The following is a 10486-nucleotide window of genomic DNA, read 5'->3' on the forward strand; positions in this document are numbered from 1 at the left end:
TTTACATTAATTTGCAAACTGGAATATTGCTTTCTCTACAGTTAAATCTCTTTGCTACCTCCCTCAATGTTATTGTATCAGCATTCTCCAGGTCTTCCTCTGTTTGAGCAATCATTACATTGTACTTCTCGAGCTCATCTGATTAAAATTGTCTGCTCAACACTCCTTTATAGTGCATGCCATCAGGCATAAATATCCATTTTTAAGTAGAAGCTAGTGAACTAACAAATTAAAGCTAAACAATAGATTATGTAGCAACAATAGAATAAAATATTTAATGAAATAATATACATATATGTGACTGAAAAAAATTGGCTAGATTTTCCAATGGACACAAATTAATTAATATGGTTGCTATCACATATGTGTGGGTATTGTTCTATAATTGTAGGGAATTAAGTGTAGGCTCTTGGGAAAATCTTTTATAAGCAGAACAGACCACTGTATATAATATTATTAATCAATAATTGAAAGCACACAATAACAACTAACTCATACAACTACAGTACACAATATTAATATTACAAGTATGCATAATGAATTATTACATCATGTCACATCATTACATTACATTTTAAACTCTATTACAGGTATGAAGGAGCAATAGCATTATGTAATAATGGCCTGATTTTTGAATTTTCATTGTAAATCCAATAGGAAGTAATATATGTGTAGCAATTGCAGCCACAATGTACTGCGTGGAAGAAGAAACAAAAATTAAAATTTACAATACGTTTTCAGTGTATGTGGTTGCTATGCAACAGCTAGATAATCAACTTGACTATATTCTAAAGAACATAAAGTACTAGTATACCAGCTTGTGTACTTTCAAAGTAATAGCATTTCCACTGTGGAGAAAAAAAGCACTTGTGCATTCAGGAGTGGAAGGGTAGAATGTGACAGCTTTATTATCAAAGTCAACCACTCATCATAGCATTATTGTGAAATATTACATCATCTGCAGCTTCACAATTGGTGTAACATTCCTGGAATGTCAACAATCTACAAACAGTTCACAACACTATTAGTCAGTCAGCAACTTACTGCTTTCAAACCTATACTTAAACATTGTTTCTAAATGTATATAAAACCTATATCACCAAGCCTGGAGTTTGATTGTGGGTTTAATTTCACTCAACTGAGGCTACCTTAAGATATGTACGGGCCCCCACTGATCATCTTTTTCATCTCTCTACTGTTGACTGCATGGATTAATCTAATGGAAATTCTATGAGTTAATGTTAATCAAGAGTAAATTTACTCTTGCATGGTTAATGCAAAGTGGTTACTTTATTGATACAAACATACCGGCTCTGTTCACCGACTTGAACTGTCACTACAATAAAATGTGTTGTTGTGCATATCACACACACACACACACACACAAACACACACACACACACACACACACGCACACACACACACACACACATCACATACTTCGGCAGAGTATGTGATGTGTAGGAGATGATGGTTCACATTTGCTAACTAATGGACAAATGCATGGGTTCACATTTGCTAACTAATGAACAAATGTGGACAATCATCTCCTACATATCACATACACCACAGGAGTGCATGCTATGTACAGCACATTTAGAGTATACCACATAATTATGCACAAATACACATTTTATTGTAGTGTGTCTGTGTAATGGCTTAGCACAAAATAAGTGACCACCTCAGTTGTAACAGTGTAGGTTTGCATCATGCAGTAAAGCAAATTATATCTTAATTACAGTAAAGCAAAATACATCTCAGCTCTAGAGAATAGAATAGCTAATCAGACCAACATATGATTGCTCTATAGAGAGTATTCCTAGCTAGCTCGATCTTCACTGAATTACTGACAGAAACCGCTAAGCGAGACTAGCCCCTTCCCCTCCCTCTTCCCCGAAAGGAAATGAAAGCAGAGTGCCATCCGGCATAGTCAATAGGTACCAGGGGCGGATCCAGAGTTTCGAAAGAGGGGGGCACCTTTCTGAAAAACAGTTGAAGACCAAAAAAAAAAAAAAAAAGGTCACAACAATAATAGCTAGTTATCCTTACCAACTATATCACGTCTGTTATGTAAAATAAAATCCTATTTGTAGCTTCATAGGTAAGCTACACTGCCTCATGAACATTGTGACTGCTTTATTAGAGTAATTGACTGCTCTATTAGAGTATCTCGATCTTGAAGGGGGGGGGGCATTTGCCCCAAATGCCCCATCCTGGATCCGCCACTGGGTACGGCAGTGCAAAAACCTTCTGCTTGATATTATATGCAAAGCAGGTTAGCTATAGCCTATACTCAGATGGTACGATTTTCCGTACCATACGCGTATGGTTGTACCGTACGCGTATATACGCATATGGTATGTAGCTATACCATACGCGTATGGTACAAAATACGCATATGGTATAGAACACTGCCACCAGAAACCGACCAATAAAATAAAACCACCAATACTTTGAGTTGATGATAGACTACTTGAACAATGTTGAGAGTGAATATCGTGGCATATGAAGAACCCTACGAACTGCTGCAACGAAAAATCACGTGATTTTAAGATATTTGTGTCATTTCTACCAGAAGAAAGTGACAAACTTGGCTGCCACGCTGGTGTTATTCAAGTTACACTTAGCCTAACACATGACAATAGTTAGGTAGTTGATTGGAGGATATCGATTTTTCGTGTTGCGGACCCTAACTATGAAATCACATAAATGTAGAGATAAATGTTTATCTAACTGTAATAGCTACGTATATATAGCTATACATGAGAGCCAAGAAAACTACTGCATTGATGTTAATACTAGCACTTGTTTATCAAGACACACGGTAGTGTGTCGTGCGGCCCAAGAAGCCGGCGCGCCACACCCGTGAGTATATTGACAGGAAGAACTAAAACGTCATTTTCACACCTTTGTATCTCGGTGATCACTTATCTGATTGGAACCAAATTTGCTACACAGTTGCCCGCTAGCCAAGGGAGTCTACATTCCAAATTTGAAGGAAATCGCTCCAGCCATTTCCGAGACACGAGCTGCCAAAGTTTCGTTTTTTTTTCTTCTTCTTTTCGCACACTTGCAAAAATTGCTATAACAAGCAAACGCGTACTCCGATCGCCTTGAAATTTGGAACACAGAAAGGGAGTCCAACGGCGAATCCTAGCATCAAATTTGGTACAAATCCGATGAATGGTTCAGGAGTTATGACCGATTATTCGCGTAAAACAAGATCGATTTGTTGTCACGCCTACAGGGTAAACCGCTTCATGGAATGAGTTGAAAATTGCTATGTAGATGGAGTAACCATCGTAGGAGTGCCTTTTGGTGGTTTGAAAAGAATCGAGATAAAGACCACGGAGATATGATACAAAACCCAACCTGTGTCACAATTACGCGATCGATTTTTATGAATAAAAAAGTATTAGTTTTCACGCCTACTAGGCAAACCGCTTAGAGCAATGAGCTGAAAATCGGTGTATAGCTGGAATAATCTTCATAGAAAGTCCTTGCAGTAGTACAGAAGAATCGGATTACAAACCACTGAGTTATGATTCGAAAGCCAACTCCGTGTAGCAAATGCGAGATCGAGATACTCTAATAGAACAGTCACCCTAATAGAGCATTCGGCTAATTTATTTATTCCATTATAGAATTTTATTACATCACAAAGTTATTCTGTAGGGAGTTCAGCTGCAAACAGTTAATCTTATAGACAGTTCAGCAAGACAGTCACCACGTGGAGAGTTAAGCAAATATATCACTATAGAGATTCAGAACATTACAAGTCACACTGAAGAAAGTTCAGCTATAAACAAGTCATGCACTGTGTAGAGAATTCAGCTACAATTAAGCACTCTCTAGAGAATTCAGTTACACAGAATTCAGCTACACACAAGTCACTGTGGAGAGAGTTCAGCTACAAACAAATTACCCTTTAGTACAAACAAAACACTTTGCAGGGTGTTCAGCTGCAACAAATCAACCTTTAGAGCGATCAGCAATGAACAAATCAACACAAATCTACCTGTAGAGAAATAAGCTAGAAACAAATCACCCTGTAGAGAGTTCAGCTACAAAAAATCACCCTGTAGAGACATCAGCTAGAAACTAGACACAATGTAAGGAGTTCAGCTACAAGCAATCACCCTGTAGAGAGTTCAGCTAAAACAAATCAACCTGCAGAGAGATCAGCTACAAACAAATCACCTTATAGACAGTTCAGCTACAAACAAATTACCTTGTAGAGAGATCGGCTACAAACAAATCAACCTGCAGAGAGATCAGCTACACACAATTCAACTTGTAGAGAGATCAGCTACAAACAAATCACCCTGTAGAGAGATCAGCTAGAAACTAGACACAATGTAAGGAGTTCAGCTACAAGCAAATCACCCTGTAGAGAGTTCAGCTACAAACAAACCAACCTGTAGAATGATCAGCTAGAAACAAATTACCCTGAAGAGAGGTCAGCTACAAAAAATCACCCTGTAGAGATATCAGCTAGAAACAAATCACCCTGAAGAGAGGTCAGCTACAAAAAATCACCTTGTAGAGAAATCAACTACAAACAAAACACTTTGCAGATAGTTCAGCTACAAACAAATCAACCTTTAGAGCGATCAGCAACAAACAAATCAACCTGTAGAGAGATAAGCTACAAACAAATCACCCTGTAGAGAGTTCAGCTAAAACAAATCAATCTGCAGAGAGATCAGCTACGTACAAATCACCTTATAGATAGTTCAGCTACAAACAAATTACCTTGTAGAGAGATCGGCTACAAACAAATCACCCTGCAGAGAGAACAGCTACACACATATCAACTTGTATAGAGATCAGCTACAAACAAATCACCCTGAAGAGAGATCAGCTACAAACTAGACACAAAGTAAGGAGTTCAGCTACAAGCAAATTACCCTGTAGAGAGTTCATCTACAAACAAATCAACCTGTAGAGCAATCAGCTAGAAACAAATCACCCTGAAGAGAGGTCAGCTACAAAAAATCACCCTGTAGAGAGATCAGCTAGAAACAAATCACCCTGAAGAGAGGTCAGCTACAAAAAATCACCCTGTAGAGAGATCAGCTAGAAACAAATCACCCTGAAGACAGGTCAGCTACAAAAAAATCACCCTGTAGAGAGATCAGCTACAAACAAATTGCCCTGTAGAGAGATCGGCTACAAACAAATCAACCTGCAGAGAGATCAGCTACACACAAATCAACTTGTAGAGAGTTCAGCTACAAACAAATTACCCTGTAGAGAGATCGGCTACAAACAAATCACCCTGTAGAGAGTTCAGCTAAAACAAATCAACCTGCAGAGAGATCAGCTACAAACAAATCACCTTATAGACAGTTCAGCTACAAACAAATTACCTTGGAGAGAGATCGGCTACAAACAAATCAACCTGCAGAGAGATCAGCTACACACAATTCAACTTGTAGAGAGATCAGCTACAAACAAATCACCCTGTAGAGAGATCAGCTAGAAACTAGACACAATGTAAGGAGTTCAGCTACAAGCAAATCACCGTGTAGAGAGTTCAGCTACAAACAAACCAACCTGTAGAGCGATCAGCTAGAAACAAATCACCCTGAAGAGAGGTCAGCTACGTACAAAAAATCACCCTGTAGAGATATCAGCTAGAAACAAATCACCCTGAAGAGAGGTCAGCTACAAAAAATCACCTTGTAGAGAGATCAACTACAAACAAAACATTTTGCAGAGAGTTCAGCTACAAACAAATCAACCTTTAGAGCGATCAGCAACAAACAAATCAACCTGTAGAGAGATCATCTAGAAACAAATCAACCTGCAGAGTGATCAGCTACAAACAAATTACCTTGTAGAGACATCAGCTACAAACAAATCACTCTGCAGAGAGATCAGCTACACACAAATCAACTTGTATAGAGATCAGCTACAAACAAATCACCCTGTAGAGAGATCAGCTAGAAACTACACACAATGTAAGGAGTTCAGCTACAAACAAATCACCCTGTAGAGAGATCAGCTACAAACTAGACACAAAGTAAGGAGTTCATCTACAAGCAAATCAACCTGCAGAGCAATCAGCTAGAAACAAATCACCCTGAAGAGAGGTCAGCTACAAAAAATCACCCTGTAGAGAGATCAGCTAGAAACAAATCACCCTGAAGAGAGGTCAGCTACAAAAAAATCACCCTGTAGAGAGATCAGCTAGAAACAAATCACCCTGAAGAGAGGTCAGCTACAAACAAAACACTTTGCAGAGAATTCAGCTACAAACAAATCAGCTTGTAGAGAGATCAGTTACACACAAATCAACCTGTAGAGAGATAAGCTAGAAACAAATCACCCTGTAGAGAGTTCAGCTACAAGCAAAACACCCTGTAGAGAGTTCAGCAACAAAGAAACCACAATGTAGAGAGTTCAGCTGCAAACAAATCACCCTGTAGAGAGATCAGCTAGAAACTAGACACAATGTAAGGAGTTCAACTACAAGCAAATCACCCTTTAGTGAGTTCAGCTACAAACAAATCAACCTGCAGTGAGATCACCTACAAAAAAGCACCTTGTACAGAGTTCAGCTACAAACAAATTACCCTGTAGAGAGATCGGCTACAAACAAATCAACCTGTAGAAAGATCAGCTACACACAAATCAACTTGTAGAGAGATCAGCTACAAACAAATCACCCTGTAGAGAGATCAGCTAGAAACTAGACACAATGTAAGGAGTTCAGCTACAAGTAAATCACCCTGTAGAGAGTTCAGCTAAAACAAATCAACCTGCAGAGAGATCAGCTACAAATAAATCACTTTATAGACAGTTCAGCTACAAACAAATCACCCTGTAGAGAGATCAGCTAGAAACTAGATACAATGCAAGGAGTTCAGCTACAAGCAAAATCACCCTTTAGTGAGTTCAGCTACAAACAAATCAACCTGCAGTGAGATCACCCACAAAAACACACTTGTACAGAGTTCAGTTACAAACAAATTACCCTGTAGAGAGATCAGGTTGAAGAGTTCACCTTGTAGAGAGTTCAGCAACAAAGAAACCACCATGTAGAGAGTTCAGCTACAAACAAATCACCCAGTAGAAAGATCAGCTAGAAGAAGTTACCTTGTAGAGAGTTCAGTTACAAAGAAACCATCATATAGAGAGTTCAGCTACAAAGAAATTACCCCGTAGAGAGTTCAGCTAGAAGAAGTCACCTTGTAAAGAGTTCAGCTACAAAGAAACCATCATGTACAGAGTTCAGCTACAAATAAACCACCTGTACAGAATTCAACTACAAACAAACCACCCTGTATAGAGATCAGCTAGAAAAAGTTACCTTGTAGATAGTTCAGCTACAACAATTCACCCTGTAGAAAGATCAGCTAGAAGAAGTCACCTTGTAGAGTGTTCAGTTACAAAGAAACCATCATGTAGAGAGTTCAGCTGCAAACAAATCACTCTGTAGAGAGTTCAGCTACAAAGAAACCGCCATGTAGAGAGTTCAGCCTCATACAAACCACCTTGTAGAGAGTTCAACTACAAAGAAACCATCATGTAGGGAGTTCAGCTACAAAGAAACCACCATGTAGAGAGTTTAGCTGCAAACAAATCACCTGTAGAGTTCAGCTAGAAACAAATCACCCCGTAGAGAGATCAGCTGGACGAAGTCACCTTGTAGAGAGTTCAGCTACAAAGAAACCATCATGTAGACAGTTCAGCTGCAAACAAATCACCCTGCAGAGAGTTCAGCTACAAAAAAATCACCCTGTAGAGAGTTCAGCTAGACGAAGTCACCTTATAGAGAGTTCAGCTACAAAGAAACCATCATTTAGAGAGTTCGGCTACAAAGACACCACCATGTAGAGAGTTTAGCTGCAAACAAATCACCTGTAGAGAGTTCAGTTAGAAACAAAATACCCTGTAGAGAGACCAGCTAGAAGAGGTTACCTTGTAGAGAGTTCAGCTACAAAGAAACCATCCTGTATATAGTTCAGCTACATTTCAAGTCACCCAGTAGAGAGATCAGCTGCAAAAAAATATCCTGTGGGGCATAATGGGCATGTAATAAATATATGTATATAATTTGTATAATCTATATCTATATCTATATCTATATCTATATATATCTATATATATCTATATCTATATATATATATATAAAGCTGAAAAGCTGTCTGTCTGTCTGTCTGTCTGACGGTCACGCTGCTTACTCACCAGACTTGGCGCAAATCGACATAGTCTGTGCTGATAATGAAGCGCTCATCATCCGCCTACTCTAAGATTGTTATCACGAGTTCACGCGTGCTTCCGTTCGGTCTCTACAGCGCGTAGAAGGCCAAGGTGTAGAGAAAACTTGAGCAACATTCCTTTGAAAACCACAGCACATACTGTTCAAGTGGTAGAACGCCTGACTAGCGTGTAAGAGGTCGTGGGTTCAAATCCACGTGTTGACAGATTTTTTTCTTTCTACTCAGTACCTTTTTGTGAACACCTTTTAAAACACGACTTTTGTAGCAAATCAATACGTGCTTTTGTTCGCTCTTTATAGGGCGATGAAGGCACTGGTGTAGGGAAGGATCACTGAAAAGTTGAGCTACATTCCTGTCAAAACCACTGATAAACAACTGTGGCGATTTGTGCACCTCCCTTAACCCCAAGTTATTATAACCAGCCAGGGTTCAATCCCCGCCTAGGTCATAACTTTTTTTTTTCACTTTTGGGACCTTTTTGATGCACCTTTTTGCTCTATCTGTTCCATGCAAGTCTTCATCTACAAACTCTTATGCTCAGTTTTTCAGCACTGGCACTGAATTACCTCACATAATAGGGACTCTTATAGCACTTTTGGGACAGGGCAGACAAATTGCCAACATATTTGTCCATCTGTGTGTTGGTCCAGTGTGTTGTATTAGAGTAGGTAAAAGCTTCTTTCACCAGTATCCAGAATATCTACATCTTTGTTTTAAGCACATAGGTGTGCACTGACATGAAAAACTGTTTGTTCAGACTTACCTCAATACTGCTGTAGTAATAGGCAGCTTGCATGATTGAACAAATACTACTGTGCATCTGAAAAATGATAATACTGGAACCATGCAGATCCATAGTTTACACCGAGGAATTGCATCTGACCTGGCACAACTGTTTCACCATCCTGCTTACATGCTTTCACTCTAAAGATTCATACATTACCTTATTGGTCAATTACACTGCAGGTGTTTCAAAACTGAGTTTTTGTATGGCAAGAGGTATAAATTATTATGTGTCACTGTAACATCAGAACTGAAAGTGCATAGGACAAGTTCTGAACTTTTGCTTGCCATGCAGTAACTATAACTGCAAATTGTGTTGACTTTAAATTATGCTCAAGTTCATTTCTCTTTGTGACAGTCGGTAAGGTAAACATCAAAATGTAGAAACTGAAACTGTACCATGTGTACACAACCTGTATGTAATGTAGGGTATACTGTATACAATTGCCTTAGCTCGCATGCAGTTTAACTAATTAGCTAGCCTTGCATGCATGCTTCACTATAAATTACTATGTACTGCATAAAGATCATGTACTTTAAAGCACTATCGACATACATGCTACACAGCAAATATAGGACACTAATATTTATGCTTGGTTCCCAATATATTAATTATTGTTGCATTAGTTCTCATGTAAAGCAGCAAAGGTTTCGTTTGTTCTATACAGCACGTTGAAGTCACTGGTAGGGAAGATGCACTGAATAATTAAACTACATTCCTGTCAAAACCACAAACAATAAACTTTAGTGTTTTGCATCATTAATGACATAAGAAAACCTCATGCTCTTTAAAAAATGTGACATCACCATGTACCCTACATAGCTACATTAGCAGCAGTGGCGGATCCAGGATGGGGCATTTGGGGCAAATGCCCCCCCCCCCCCCCCCTTCAAGAAATTGTATACAAGATCGAGATACTCTAATAGAGCAGTCAATTACTCTAATAAAGCAGTCACAATGTTCATGAGGCAGTGTAGCTTACCTATGAAGCTATAAATAGGATTTTATTTTACATAACAGACGTGATATAGTTGGTAAGGATAACTAGCTATTATTGTCGTGACCTTTTTTTTTTTTTTTTTGGTCTTCAACTGGTTTTCAGCAAGTTTTTTGGTCTTCAACTGTTTTTCAGAAAGGTGCCCCCCCTCTTTCCAAACTCTGGATCCGCCCCTGAGCAGTGCTGGTGTTTAATGCTTAGTCCCTCTTCGTGGCATTAAAATGTTTAATGTGGAGATGGTCCTGCACATAGGGCAGGTATCAATGCTAGTTACTAATAAAATCAAAAATAATTGAAGTACTAAAATTCTTCTTTAAGTTCTTTTCTTCTTCCTGTAGTAAAGAAAAAAACACATGGGTTAAAAAAAGCCCCAAAGCCAGCCATAGGCCGGCTTTGCAGTATACAAATACAAAAAGAAGTGATATCTAATCAAAAACAGCCAAGCTGTAAAAAAAGGTGCGGCCCCCAAAAAGG

Source organism: Dysidea avara, chromosome 4, assembly GCF_963678975.1.
Source record: "Dysidea avara chromosome 4, odDysAvar1.4, whole genome shotgun sequence".
NCBI lineage: Eukaryota > Metazoa > Porifera > Demospongiae > Dictyoceratida > Dysideidae > Dysidea > Dysidea avara.